Raw genomic sequence first — 16,842 nt, forward strand, 5'->3', positions numbered from 1 at the left:
TCTAATATTCTGATACAAATTCATATCAATTCTGTATGTTTTTGTCATCATCAAAAAGGGGGAGATTGTTAGAACAAGAAATGTTCTAATCAATATTCTTAGTTTTGATGATAACATTATATATCAATTTTGTATAAGAGAATGTGGTACTCTAATTATTCATGTTTTCCATTTCTGGAAAAGTATAAAAGAGTATGCACAAAATCAGCGCTCAGAAGCTCTGACCCAGAAGTTCTGTATGACTTCATCAGAACATGGTCTGGCACGACATTAGAAGATGGTCCTGCAGAATCAGAACATGAACTGGAAAGCATCAGAAGATGGAAGTCAGAAGGAAAGCTCTGAAGTTCTGATGGTATCACGCTCAAAGCACTTCTGAAGTCTGAAGACAGAAGTTGCATCTGCACCAAAGCTAAAGACTCTGATATTCAAACGTCTATTCTACATATTCTGAGTCCAGAAGAAAGTACAAGATGAAAAGCCTATAACGTCAAATCTCTGACTGACAAAAGGAACGTTAGAAGCTACAAAAGGCAAAGTCAGTAAAAGCAGTGAAAGCATGGTTCGAGGTAGTTGACAAAAGTGTGAAACATTAAATGCAGCAGTGTACTATTCACGCAATGCATTAAATGCTCCCAACGGTCATTTTTCCTCAGCGCCTATAAATAGAAGTTCTGATTCAGAAGCAACAACAACTCTTGCGCAAAAATACCAAAACGCTGTCAAACTGAAATCAAAGAAAGCAAAGAAGAACTTCATCTTCAACCTCACAACTTTGTAATATTTTAGTGAGTGTTACGAACTAGAACTTAAGAGAAATATCACTTGGTGATTACAGCTTTCTTAGAAGCAAATTAAACTCTTGTAATATTTATTTTACATTGATTGTAAAAGGATTTCCTAGAGTGATCAAGGTGTGATCAGGATACTCTAGAAGACTTAGAGTGTTTCTAAGTGGAGAACCATTGTAATCAGTTTGATTAGTGGATTAAATCCTCAGTTGAGGTAAATCACCTTGTCAGGGGTGGACTGGAGTAGTTTAGTTAACAACGAACCAGGATAAAAATAATTGTGTTATTTATTTTTATCTACCATTTTTGAGAAAGAACCCTTATTCAATCCCCCCTTTCTAAGTGTTTTTCACTCCTTCATCCATAACCTTAAACTCAATCTTGAAAGTTCTATTGGCAGTTATATGAGCTTTAAGGACCAAAACCCTGTTTACATCCATAACACGCAACGCCTTATTTTCCATTCGAATCTTGTAACCCTTCTCAAGCAATTGGCTAATACTTAGAAGGTTACATCTGATTCCTAGAATGTACAATACATCTTTGATCAAGGAATTATCACCATCCCTCTTCATGATTAAAACATCACAAATCCCATCAGCCGCTAAAGTGGTGTCATCTGCGAATTTCACTTTATTCTTTGTGGCTTGATTGAATTTGACAAATCAATCCTTCCTCCCCGTCATATGCGTAGAACTGCTCCTGCTGCCCTGCAGCCTATTGATGTTGCATTCACCTTCCGTGATCATGACCAAGAGTGTATTCTTTTTATAAACCTCTTGTCTTACAACCTTGGTTTTATCTCCTAGAGATTCCCTCTTATTCGCGTTCTAATCTCTTGCAAAATGATCGAACTCTTGACAATTGTAACATTGTGTCGTGCTCATATCAATCTTTCCTTTTCTGCCTCTAAAGTTGCCTTGATCACCATTTTTGTTGCAGATGTTCTCACCTTTTTGACAAGTCGAATTCTTTGAATTTTGAGACTATTTTCCACAAAAATTCTAAAAATTATCTTCTCTTTGAGTCATTTTCCTTTCGACTTCTTGTACTTCTCAAAAACACTTATTCTACGAATGTATAATAAGTTATAGCAATTCTAAAAACAATTATTCTACATACTTAAATTACCAAAAACTCATAACAAGACATATCCTATCCTATATTCAAACTCATCAAATCCTTAGGCTCATTAGAATTCAAGAGGAATAAACCTCCACTAGGATTGATAAAGATGATTTATTCCCGAAATTTCCATCCTCTTGACTGTACTAGTTTCTGATGGATTAATATCTATCCGTGATGTGTTGATAGCAAACACTTGACATTTGTACCTCTTGTAACAGAACATGTCATGTCATTATAGATGTATGTATGTGTATCTTGTGGCTGTACTTGTTACAGAACATCGAGGCACGGCAATGTGATTGAGAGAGTTCGAAGATATTAACGTTGTTTGTTAGCATAGGACTCGTCACATCTACTTGATCCCATCTTCTCACCTTTGTCACATGCTTCTCATGATTTGATTATAAGTTTTAAGTTCTTACTTACCCAAAGCTGCTTCTCACTCCAATGTCCTTAATTAATTAATCAATCAATCATATCATTTCAATATGTTAGTTTGTTTGCAACCAGATAGTTTTGGAATGATCTTTAGTTAGCAGTTAGTACTAATAATTTCTTTATAGTTTTAAGAAAAATGTCTCATCCTATATGTCACGGTTCAAAAGACACAAAAAGAAAAATTAGATAATTGTTATATTTAAATTTCGAAAATTCTATATATTTATTTTAGCAATATATGAAAATTACTCAAATAGAATATGCAATTTAGTAAGGAGGTATGAAAAAAATACACACTTATAAAATAAAGAGTTAAAAGACGGAAGAGACTAACACAAAGTATACAATAATTATTTTAAAAATTTGTTTAAAATTTTTAAATAAACTTTTATTTAAACAAAATCATGGGTCAAGTATGGAGCTAGACCATTTAATTATAAATACCTTAGTTTCAAGAATAAGAGAGTTCATTGTTTTCTCTAAAATGTTAGCATTTAAAATATAAATATATTCCTTTAAATCAGTCCATTTGATAGTTATACAAATACATCAAATATAAGATAGAAAAAAAAAATGTAAGCATATCTTAAAAGTATTTTTTAAAAAAATATATATATACAAAATATATTACTCAATTTTAATGATACAAACAACACATTCATTCTAAGTAGAGTGAGATTGGAATGTGTAAAAAAAAGTAAAAAGAATTATCGTTGACTAAAGAAAAAGGTTTCTTTTTTTACCCTTATTATATTATATGGTTCGAAAATTTAAAATTGTCCTAATTTTTTTTAGAGATACATCTCCGAACGCACTTTATATCACATCATCTTTCGTAAATCAAACAATCACTTCATTTTTGTCAAAAAAAAAAAAATTAAGATGTATCTCCGAAAATATTTTTGAATGTTTTTTTAACTATTTTAACGCAAACACTCTATTTTGCCAAAAATTAATCCGGAGATGCATTTTCAAAAACATTCCTAAATTCATTTTTAACTATTTTAATGCAGCCACTCCATTTTTGCCAAAAAATAATTCAGAAATACATATCCGAAAATATTCTTTAGTGCATTTTTAGTTATTTAAACGTCTGCATTTCGTATATTATGATGTGTTTTCGAGGATGCATCTCTGAATATACCCCATATAATTTTCGCTCACCCAATTTAGGGATGACAACGGGTTGGGTGCGGGTTTCACCCAAACTCAGTGGCGGAGCCAAAAAATTTATGCAGCCTGGGCAAAAATTTTAAACCATTAATTATTTATCTGTTTTAATTTTCACACCTTATTTTTATTAATTTTGTCTAAAAATCGACTATTAAATTGGGAGGAGTATAAAAAAAATAGGGGTTAAGCCCGGGCGCCTGCCCGAGCTAGCTGGGCCTTAGCTCCGCCCCTGCCAAAACCCGCACTCGAACCCGAACCCAAAATTTATTCGGGTGACAAAATAACACCCACGCGCCACACCCGTTGGGTTCGGGTTTTTTCACTCAAACCCGAACTCGCACCAAAAGATATTTTCCTACAACTTTCCAATATATATATAAAAGCGGGTGCGATTTTGGATTTCGGGTGCGGGTTTCACACTACCCAATCCCGTACCCGAAATATCGGCTCGAATCCAAACCCAAACCCAGTCAACTTGAGTTTTCACCCGTTGACGCGGATTCGGGTGTAGGTGGGTCCCGCGGGTTTGGGTCTGCTTGCCATCCCTAACCCAATTGCGCTTATTATATGTGAAAATAGTGCATCCAGAGATGCTGAAAAATGAGACATTTTTTACTTTTCACCGAAGGTTTGGGAAAACCTATAAGGTGGAAAAAGAAATTGCCAAGAAAAAAGTGTGATTGGATTGATTATGTTGTGAAATATAATAATATATCAATCATACTAAGAATTTTGATGTGTAAGATAAAGAATAATGAGAAACAAAATAAATGACATCGACTAAAATTAATACACATAAAAATATTACCAAATCCACACGAACTATAAGAAGATAAAAGAAGAGTACACAGAATTTGTTTATCCAACTTAATCAAATTGATTTATTTTGGAGAAGATAACAGCTTTTTGATTTCCTCCATTTCAAAAATTATTGCAAGAGATTACATATGTGTAAAAAGTAACCTTCTAAATTCCCAAGAATAACTCATATTTTTTTACCCCAATTGTTTTTCAATCTCTCCAACTTTCAATATGTAAATCATACAAATCCAAGATGTTTAGAAGTCTTTCTCAATCCCTTCCGATATCTTCAAAGATATCCAAATTTCAAAAATGACGAATCATAAGAATTTCTAGTGTAACCTCCTAAATTTTTCTCTCACTAGGATTATCACTATTTTCATCCTAACAAAAGTGACAAAGAATCATATTTTTAACAGTCAAAACTCTAGATATCCAATTTGGACCTAAGACATGACCCGTCACTTAACTAATATGATTCATCCTGAGACACGATTGTCCCTCGATGAACAAGAGTTGTTTCCCATAAGACCTGATTGTTGTCTATCACTCATACTCTTGACTGCCCAAAGCTCTGTTGTGCTACCAGTTGCGGAATTCGGACTGTAATGCTTGACTGCCACCTCTAAGGCTCCACCTTCTCCAACCTTTTTCTACATGTTGCAGTTTTGCTGCCTTTGATTCTCAATAATACCAAAACAACCTCTAAAGTTTTGTGTGATGCATTGCTCACATATAACGGTAGTAGCAATTTTTCTATTACCTCAATTTTAAATTTTAGATTGATACATCTCAATGTCTTTTGAAGAAATCTTGTTCCCTAAGACAATCCTCTTCAACATGTCATCCAAGTGTTTCAAACAAAAGTTCAAAGTTTTTCTAAAAAAAAATTAAAAAATAAATCATCCACATATACTTATATAGTTTTCAATCATATTGACAAAAAATAAAATAAAAAAACATACCACTTTGATATACAGATTCCAAACAGATAATAGAATAATAGATAAATAAGGACACCACTATAAACGAAAATCAAAAGTAAGATTTTATCATTCTAGAGCTGGTAAGTTGAACCATTCCAAATTGTATGATTACTAAATGGAAACTAGTCTACAATTTAGCTGCCAAACATGTAAATATTACCAGTTTTATTGTATACCATTATCCAAACCACAAATAAAATGCATGTATATTGCCATTTATGACATATATAAACTAAATGAGGGTTAATCAGCCATCAATATCCATATTTAAATACCACTGAGATTAACAACATTGTTCTGAATTGTTTGATCATCAAAGTTGCTCACATAATTTCCTGATTTCCTCTTCCTTTACAAATTACCAGGCAATTTTAATTTACAGGAGAATAATTTTCCATTTAATTAAAGTGATCCTGGTTTCTCGTTATGTTTTTTCCCACGATTTTGTATTTCATTCAGAAGGACAATCCTCTACTTTACTTCTGTGAACTTATTCGCGAAAACTGGTCATCATACTTTGTCGTCATGGAACCACCACCTTGTCTCCTTGGGTGATCGGCCATTTCTGCAGTTCTTTACATAGCGGTCATTATCTTCAGGGCGTTGCTGCAAAAAGAAATCAAGTCAGCATTGTTAAGTCGTGATGACCCCCAATTTGGTAATGGATCACTGACCCAACTGAATTTTCTGTTAAGTCTTAAATAATGACCAGTAATGTTTACAATCTTTTATCAAATTAGTTTTTGTTCAAGTATATATATAGCCAGTTAAAGAATTAATGTGATCTAAAAAATCAGCATCCTATATAAATGGAAGAATAAGGAAACCAAAAGCTTTGCAGCATTAAATTCACACCTTTGCAGTTGAGCTTGAAAGCATGGACAGAATGCTAATGCAGATAGAACTAACAGTCATGGCAGGAGACCATGAATCATATAATATATCTGCATAATTCCAAGCATATTAATGTCAGCTCACTAACAAAAACCACCACCAAGTCAATCTTTTTTTCTTCAAATAATTAGAAAAATAAAATTGGGTAATTATAAAGTAAGGTAGAGTAAAATGGATTTTATAGCTGGTAGTCCTACTTTAAAATCACGGATGCAAACAATGTCTAAACAGTTATTGAACTAATACTCCAAACATCAAACTCCAAAAGAGAAAGGTCATCCATTTGTACATGCTTCACAAATGTGTTCATTTTAAATTACTTCACAACCCTTAACCCCAAAGAGAATGATAAGGAGAAACTATTATCAATATCCCGAGATGGGCATGAACCAATTGTCGAGATTTGATGCATTTCTTACCTCTGATATTCCCATCTCCATTGTTACCCTTCTTCAAATGCATGTCACTATAATAAAAAAGAGGGAAATACCAAACAGAAATTTCTACATAAAAGCAACGAGCATTTATAACTCATTTATATTTTTGAGACCATTTTGCACTCCTAGTTAATTCCTTCCAAGACATATGAGAGGATAAAGGAAACAAGAGAAGCAATGCAACCCAAATTTAGACCCAAGATGAGAGAGGACAGGTTTGGAGATGAATATTATGATTAAAATATACTAAAGCTGTCATATTGAAACCATATTGAGCATTATTTGTTTAATTTGTTTTCTGAATATCAGATTGTATCTTATGCCTCTAAAACACAACAATAAAAAACTTAAATTTACATGATTCAAGGCCCAAAACATTAATAAAATGACTGAAAGTTTCAAACAATCCACAAACTTAAGATACCATAATAGAAGTAAATTCAAATAAATAGCAAAACAATATCATAAATTAAAGTCGCAACTCACAAGTTATATATTCATAAGTAAATTCAAAGTTGTGATTCTTTACACGTTATATTAAATGATAGTTCATCCTAAGTGTAACCTATTAGTGAAATTTTCTATAGTAACGTTCATCATCCCCTTATTCTTAAAGGAAGAACCCTAATTAAATGATCCTAAGTGATTGCACTAAGCCTATACTCCAAAAGAGCAAACAGCCCAATGCTAAAGCCAAGGTGCATATAGAGTTGGGTGAATGGGTGACTGTGCAAAGCCCTTCTTTAAGAATGAAAAATAGAGCAACTAAATCAATAATCAAATGGGGTACTTTTAGTTCCTTTTCTTTTAATAACTCCTAGCCTCTTAAAATTTTCTTATGAGAATTGACAGAGAAAATAGAAAATATATATTATTAGAAAGACAGCAAACCACTGAATTGTGCATTCAACCCTATGGCTATACGATACCACACTGATTCATACATGTATCCCAGAACTCAAATCAACCTAAGATTCATACATGTATTCCACAATACTAAAGACTATACAAAACAAGATATACTGGCATTAAAAAGGAAAAGCGCTGAGTAAGAAAGATGAGACCCAAATGTCCTTCTATTCCCCAGATATATGCTATGATATACATAGTATTCATATCTTTAAACGACACTATAATAGCATTCAATATCATTGAAAGTTAACCAAGCAAAGGTATTATTAACAATGACTATTAGAAGGATTTTCATAAAGAGGTGTTGAAGGATGCAAAGAAATATTCTTTTCATGTTTTGCTTCTTTGAAGCAAATTAACTTGTAAGGCGTCAGAGAAGTTTTACAAAGTAAACAACCCTCACGCATCTTATTCCCCACAAATTCTTAGTGTGCAATCATAATTCTGATTAACTTGATTTCAAGTAAAATCTAAAGCAAATTACAAGAAAAGAATAATCCGTCAGCAAAACCAGTCTCTCAAAGAATGAATCAATAACCTAAAAGCGAACGCAAACAAACACAAAAGCAACACACACCAAAAACCATACCCTACATCAAAAGTTTCTACCAACACATGAATTAAGAAAATAAATACAACACAAATCAAGGAAACTAGACTCGTAACAGACATACCTAAACAAATATGTCCATTGCTGTAGATATGAGGATGCAACGGAGCCGGATGCAAGAATATAACCTATAAAACAATTAATAATGAAAACAAGTTAACACCAAAACTCACTACAGACGGTTAATTGTTGTTTATGTTAATTGATAAGCAAAAAAATTAAGAACCTGTGGAGCTTCCATAGGGTAATTCTCAGGAAAATCAACCTGAAGCTGGTAGGTCTCATTGGTGTAAAGTGTCCCAGGAGCACCAGCCACTTCAATAACCCACCTTACATAAAAACAATTTCAAAGAACCGTTAAACATCACACACAAACTACGAAACCAATTCAACCCAAAAAAAAAAACTGAAAAATAGCGGGGTTTGGATGAGAAATTAAACAAATCGGAAATACCTTTGGAGATTATCGGTGACTTTGTGTTTGAAGCCGGAAGGCGGATTAACCTGCCACTCGACGAGTTCCTTCTGGAGCCTATTGCAGGCAATCTTACTGAGAATCTGAAAGAGGGATCCGAAGAAGGAATAATAAAAAAAACGAATCGATGGATGAGAATGGAAAATTAGGAATGGAATTAAGAAAGTTAGGGCTTACCTTGCGAGAAGCAGCTGAAGAACTAGTCATGATTATTGCGCGTAAAGAGATTGATTGATGATCTGAATGAGAGAGAGAGAGAGAGGAATGAATAAGTACCCGTGAGCGTGGACGACGGTTTGTGAAACTTTATAGTACCCACTACCCCACGCTTTCACTGTTTTATTTTTCCCTAAATATTTAATAACACGTGTACACGTACTATGGAATGGAATAAATCTAAAACTAAATTTTATATTTCCACGGTTTTCTTTCCTTGGAAAAACTTTTACTAGTAATATTTATCCTTAATATATTAAAAGAATTATTTTTTAAATTTATTGAAGAATGAATTTATTTAGATTATCCAAATACATTAATTTTCAATGAATCTAAAAAAACAGATTTCTTCTTTAATATAAAGATCATAGGGAATATTTTATTTTTAACTTTTGTAAAAAGAAAATTCAGTTTTTTTATTGAACAAATTGTCTTGTGTTAATAAAAAGTTTTAATTATTGTTATTAAGTTGATTTAAGTATTTTACATTTTCATGGCTAATTTTTTTTTATTATTTATATTTTATTAATTTTAATTATTAATACTGAATTTATTTTTAAAAAGAGATTAATAGAATACAAATCACTGAAAAATAATTTAACACATTAATCCGATTAGAAAGAATGAATTTGACACATAAATATGAAATTTAAAATAAAAATAAATAAATTATAATTAAATTATTTTAATAATTATTTCTATAAACATTCCATTCTAATTAAATAAGGGTCTTGCTAACCAGTAACCTCCGGGCAATGGTTAAGCATTCTAAAAAAAATTATGTTATAGAAAATTTAATATTTCAATTTTTAAGAAATTAAATACGCAGATTACCGAGATAAATTTACTATTTTAAAGTCTTAACCATTGCCCTGAGAAAAAAAGGTGTAAAATTATTATACATTGATAATATTTTAATTAATACTTATAATCTGCTAGTCTTTTTTTAATATACACATATTGAACAATCACTTTTTTTAAACAAAATTTATAACTTAAAAAAGTTTTTTTAGTCTAGAATCTTATAATATAATTTAAATAAAAAATTTTAATGTATGCATATTTTTTTTAGTAACAATCATGTCTCTGAACATTTTTTATAACTCAATAATTATTTTTTAAAATCTGTCTTATAATTATAGTAAATTAAAAAAAAATTACTCTAAAAATATCTCTCATCTATTTTTAATTATAGATCTCTATTCAGAAAACTATATTTATAACTCATTAACTCAAAACAAGTTGTTTTTAGTCCAAAACCTTTATAAATATAAATATAGGAAAAAAAAAAAGGTAGGAAGATGTTGTCTTGATTAAATTTGTAATCACATTCACATGTCTCTTTTTTATTTTTGCAAATTTTTTTAATAACAATCCCTTTTTAACAATATTTATAACTCAAAAAATTTGTGCCTAAACTTTATAATTATAGAAAAAAAAATGAAAAGTTTTGTCATGATTATATTTGTAATCTCACGTCTCTATTCAAATATATAAGGGGTGACTCAATATATATATGAGGAGGGTTATATTGACTCCAAGAGTAAGTGTTCAACACTTACTCCAAATCATAACCATTGATTTTCATTAATCTAACGGTTTTAATTGATCATTTAATCTATTTATTTTTGGAAATATTTTTTTATATAAAACTTTAATTAAAACCGTTGGATTAATGATAATCAATGGTTATGATTTGGAGTAAGTGTTGAACACTTACTCTTGGAGTCAATATAACCCTCCTCATATATATATTGAGTCACCCCTTTTATATATATATATATATATATATATATATATATATATATATATATATATATATATATATATATATATATATATATATATATATATATATATATATATATATATATATATATATATATATATATATATATAGGGAGCGTATCCGGTGAGAACTAATATTTATGTGAGAAACGAGAACTATTAATATCAATCGTTGGATTTAATTAACGTATAAGATTTAAAAATTTCATATGAAGATCACCTCACTGAATTTTATCTATTACACTCAATATTTAAACTTTCCATAAGAAGAGATTCTTACTTAAAGTAATTCTACCTGATGAATTAATCATTATTAAAATAATTTTTATAAACATACTTAATATAATTAGGATATAAATATAAAATATAATTTAAATTATTTAATATTTTTATTTGAAATTAAAATTATCTAAAACTACAAATATTTTTCAAGACTAAAACTATAATTCCAAAATAAATTTTTAAAAAATAAAATTAATTTTAAGATAATCATAAACATAAATTGTTTACTCATCTTACTAGTATTAAAATTATTTTTAAATAAAACTAAGTCGTATAAATTTCTTTATAAATCTTAACTCTTAAAACAAAATTAAATTAAAAAAAAAAACTATTTTAAAGTTGTATCTTGCATAATATAAAATTATATTTTAATAATTTATTTTGATAAATTAATTATTGTAATAACAAGACTCTCGATATTTTAATAACAATTTAATCATCTAATAAAATTTACTATATATTTTTTTACATTAATAACATAGCTCATTCCTTAAATTATTCCAAAAGAAAAATTATGAAAAATAAAATTAGTTTTAAAATAATCAAAAACATAAACTATTTACTCACCTTAATAGTATTCCAAAAAAAAAATTTAAAAACATTAACTCTATAAAATTAGTTTAATTTTAAAAAAATTAAAAATTATATATTGCATATTATAGAATATTTTTTATAATTTATTTTAATAAATTAATCGTTGTAACCTTACTTTTAAGACCAAACAAGACTCCCAATATTATAATAACAATTTAATTATCATAATATAATTTACAAAAAAAATTCTTACACTAATCACATAGCTCTCCTTAAATTATAATTTTTTACTTCATAATATTTATTGCAAAGAATAAATTGTTTCTGAAATATTGAGAGTCTTGTTTGATTTTAAAACAATTTATTTGCCAAAACAAATTGTGAAAATATAATTTTATAAAATATGAGATAGAATGTTAAATTTTATTACGATAAAATGCCAGACATAATTTAAGGGATGAGCTATGTGATTAAGTTTTAAGAGTTAAAATTTTTAAATAAATTTATATGGCATAGTTTTATTTAAAAATAATTTTAATACTAGTAAGATGAGTAAACAATTTATGTTTATGATTATTTAAAATTAATTTTATTTTCCAATATTTTATTTTGGAATTATGGTTTTAGTCTTGAAAAAGAAATATTTATAGTTTTAGATGATTTTAATTTCAAATAAAAATATTAAATAATTTAAATTATATTTTATATTTATATCCTAATTATATTAAGTATGTTTATAAAAATTATTTTAATAATGATTAATTCATCAAGTAGAATTACTTTAAGTAAGAATCTCTTCTTATGGAAAGTTTAAATATTGAGTGTAATAGATAAAATTCAGTGAGGTGATCTTCATATGAAATTTTTAAATCTTATACGTTAATTAAATCCAACGATTGATATTAATAGTTCTCGTTTCTCACATAAATATTAGTTCTCACCGGATACGCTCCCTACATCATTTATTTTAATAATGGATGAGAGAGAAAAAAGGTTCACACATAATCTCCACCATTTATTTTAAAATCCAATGGTTCAGATTCATTCTCACATTCTCATATAAAGATGTCATTCTCATATGATATGCCATATATATATATATATATATATATATATATATATATATATATATATATATATATATATATATATATATATATATATATATATATATATATATATATATATATATATATTTAAAATTATTATTTTTTAATCCATAACCCTCGTAACTATGCCAAAAAAAATGAAAGATTTTTTTATTATATTTTGTAATCACATGCCTATTTTTAATTTACGCCAAACAACCATTTTTTAGGATAAATATTTGTTTCGAGTTAATCAAAATAGTCTCGGACTTTATTGTATAAATGTTCCCAAATACACCATAGACATTTTAGATCGAGTAGTATTCATTAGAGCTGTCAAAATGGGCCGAAGCCCATGGGCCGACCCGTTTGGCCTGAAAAATTTTAGGGTCTGGGCCTCATTTTTCGAGCTCATTTACATTCGGGTCTTTTTTAGCCCGGCCCTAAAAAGTCCTAAAAAATATGGGTCGGCCCATGGGTAGCCCACCGGTCCGAAAAAATTAAATATTTTTAATATAATTAAAATTTATCCTTTCCTAATTATAATTATTATAAAAATTTATAACATTTTCTTGTTATAATTATCATAAAATTATAATTGTCATGAATATTTATAACTTAAAATTTGTTGGAACAAGTTATTTAATTATTTGTGCTACATTATATAATTTGTGATGTATTTTGGATAGTTTAAATTAAGTTAATGTGTTGTTTTACATTTTAATTATTAACTTATATGGATTATTTAGAAATTATAATTTTGGATATAAAATTTAATATATATATATATACATATATATATATATATATATATATATATATATATATATATATATATATATATATATATATATATATATATATATATATATATATATATATAATGTATTCTTGCATGCAATTATATGGTTACTTACAAAAATAAGGAGAAAATTTTAATTTTTTATAGAAATGGGCCCGTTTAGGGCCGAAGCCCATTTAGGGTCGGGTAGCCCGCAGCCCAGACAGGGCCGGGCCTGGGTAGTAAAATTAGAGCCCATTTAAAAATGGGTTTTTTGGGCCCGGCCCTAAAAAGCCCGAAGCCCATATGGGCCGGATAGCCCATATTGACAGCTCTAGTATTCATAGATAAGTCATCCAATAGTTGAGAAAGTGGAGTTAGACTATTAATGGAGAATGAATTTGATATATCAAAGTATCTATACATTTTGAGATTTCTACCACTAATAATCAAGCCGACTATGAAATAGTTATTGTCGGCCTCACATTGGCCGCCAAGATGGGTACAGAGAATGTTAGGTTGAGAACGGACTCTCAAGTAGTGGTCTCGCAAGTCAAAGGGGAAGTTCATACCAAGGAGTTATTACTACAACAATATGTCATTTTGGCCAAGGAGAAGTTGGCAAGTTCAAGACGTCGGAAATATTGCACTGAGAGAGAGAGAGAGAGAAAGAGAGAGAGAGATGAGAGCACTTGGGCTGACAGACATGTCTAAATTGGCCATCACCATATCATCCAACATAAACCATTCTTTCATCCAATAAACTATGTTAAGCCCTAACAAAGAAAACCTAGAAGTCGTGATGATGGCAATAAGCGCAATGCACAACCATTTTGGATATCACCCATTGCAACATACGTCGATCAAGGAGCGTTGTCGGCCAACCCACCTGACACCACCTTTGTGAAAAGAGGAGTTAATTTGTACTCCTTCATAAAATGATCCTTATACCGAAAGGGATAATGAACCCCTCTATTGAAGTTCCTAAAAGGAGAAGAAGTCACCTACGCTCTCATCGAAGTGCATGAATGAATAGCCAAATAAGATTAAGGTGTGTGAGCTTTAGCCAAGAAAGTCCTCGGAGCTGGGTAATATTGGTCATCCATGATTTAGGATGCTAAGGAGAATGTAAAGAAATTTGATTGATGCCAACAACACAGAGACATTCACAGTTCCCCAGTCTGAGCTACACATGTTGACAACTTAATTTTCTATAGTGAGACAACTTAATTTTTTCTCATAGTGAGGGATGAATATTCTCGGCCCTTTCCCTTTAGTGTCGAGACAACTTAATTTTTAACGTAGCAGTAGATTATTTTACCAAATAGATTGAAGCTGAAGCACTAGCAAATATCACATCGACCAACATTTTGAAATTCTTCAAGAGGAACATCCTAGCCATGTACAGGATTCCTCAGGCCATACTGAGATATAATGGAACACAATTAACATATAAAAAATTCAAGAAGCTTTTAGAAGACTTAAAGGTTAAACATCATTTTATGTTAAGAGAGCACCCTCAAACAAGCAAACAAACAAGTTGAAGTCGCGAATCGGGTAGTTGAGAGGATTAAAATGAAAATAGTCAAAGGAAACTAGGAAGATGAGCTTCGACATGTCCTGGCATACTGAACTACCCTCATTCAACAATTAGCGAGACTCCCTTTCGGATGACCTACGGGACTAAAGTCGTCATCGATGTCAAAGTAAAATAGCTAAACTGGAGGATGGGGACCCCTTATCAAAAGATGATAACCCCAAAGAAAACTGAGAAAAAGTAGGATTTCTTGAAGAGAAAAGGACACCCATCACCCTCATGAGTGTCGTTGTTAAGCAGGCATCATCAGTTAAATACAACAAGTAAATTTGACCCAGAGAATTTAAACATGAGGACCCCTCGCGCTAAGACAGGCTAACGTCAGAGGGAGGAATTATGTCGACTACATTATGGAGACATTGGTTGGGGAATCCATCCCAAGGACGTAGAATGCTGGAAAACTCAAACAATATTATAGCTAAGTGTTCCAAAGTTCATCCATAGTTTGTAATTACTTATTGATGTCAAAGCTTATCCCGGTTTCCAATGATGGGACGGGTAATAATGAAACAAAATTATAGAAAACGAACGATGTAACAAAACCATAGCATACAAACGATGAAACAAAATTGTAGGCAAACAAACGATGACACAAAATCATATGTGGACAAATGATGAAACAAAATCGTAGGAAGATAAACGATGAAACAAAATCGTAGGCGAAAAGCGATGAAACAAAATCATGGGCAAATAACTAGTGAAACGTAGAAAGCAACACAACATACCAAACAAAGAAAAACAAATAAGTTACCAAGAAACAAAACCTTGTTTGAAGTAAATTACAAAGAGCCTCAACGACATTAAAAATATTTAAAAAAATCATCTTTCTTCCTTTTCATTCTCCTAGTGATCACTAACAATCACTCTGTCAACAACCATCTTCTAAGGGCGCATCTTTTGCCAAGGAATCTAGATAACTTATCACAACACTTACAATTGGTCACAGGTGTTCCTGAAAGCATCAAAGACTCACTTGATACCTTCATCAACAATATCGTTGAATTCTTTATTCATCGCCGCCAGCTATTCCTTACGGGCTTCCTTCTCATTCTCCAAAGCCTCCACGATTTCAGTAACTCAAGAGAACAACGTATTCTCAAAAGTATTAGCCTTTTTTAGGACTTTTTTTTATCCTCCAAAAAAAACCTGCAAAGTTGTGTCTATACTTATGTTGTTAATTTCTTCACTTTTAACTTGTTTATTGGGCATAATTATTATCTAACTTCTTAAATATGTTTTTATATTTATTTTTAATAAAGCTCTCCTTTTATGATTTAATTAAAATTTCAATTTTTTATTTATTTATTTTTAGTTTCAAGCTTCGTGATTCAAATTTCCGAGTTGATATTATCTTAAATAAAATATCATAATAAACATAAATAAATAAATAAAATTTATAACTAAATCAATTAAGAAAATATGAAGAATTTAAATTATTAGAAAAATATAAACAATAATGGTAATAATAAGAATTAAATGTTATTAAATATTCTTAGTTTTTTTTACTATAAATGTTATTAAAAATAATAGGTAAAAGAAGAAAAATAAGTGAAAGTTGTAGGTAAAGTCCTTGTTTGCCTGCTTTTTGGGTTGGGCCTTCTGATTTGCGTTTATAAGAAAGTGAAGGGAATTTCTCATTGCACCTATATAGGGTGGAAAACACCCCTGAAAATCCCAAAATACCCTTCGGATATGCATTTCCGAAGGCACTCTTTTCTCATTTTCAAATATTTCGAATATGTATATCCAAAAACATCCATATTTGAACTACTTTTAAATATTTCGGATATGCATGTCCGAAAATGCCATGAAGCAGTTTCGGATATGCATCCGAAATATGCTCTGATTCATCATTTTTAAAAACAACAACATTACATTGTTACAATCGGAGCATTGTAGTAACTAAAATTA

At 30.0% G+C, this 16,842-nt stretch overlaps 1 pseudogene; it reads right to left on the reverse strand.

Moving 5' to 3' along the window:
* Positions 1 to 5,577: 5,577 nt before the first annotated feature.
* On the reverse strand, positions 5,578 to 8,983 carry LOC131652053 (probable ubiquitin-conjugating enzyme E2 16; annotated as a pseudogene).
* Positions 8,984 to 16,842: the final 7,859 nt, after the last annotated feature.

Source organism: Vicia villosa, linkage group LG2 (assembly GCF_029867415.1).
Source record: "Vicia villosa cultivar HV-30 ecotype Madison, WI linkage group LG2, Vvil1.0, whole genome shotgun sequence".
In the NCBI taxonomy this organism is placed as follows: domain Eukaryota; kingdom Viridiplantae; phylum Streptophyta; class Magnoliopsida; order Fabales; family Fabaceae; genus Vicia; species Vicia villosa.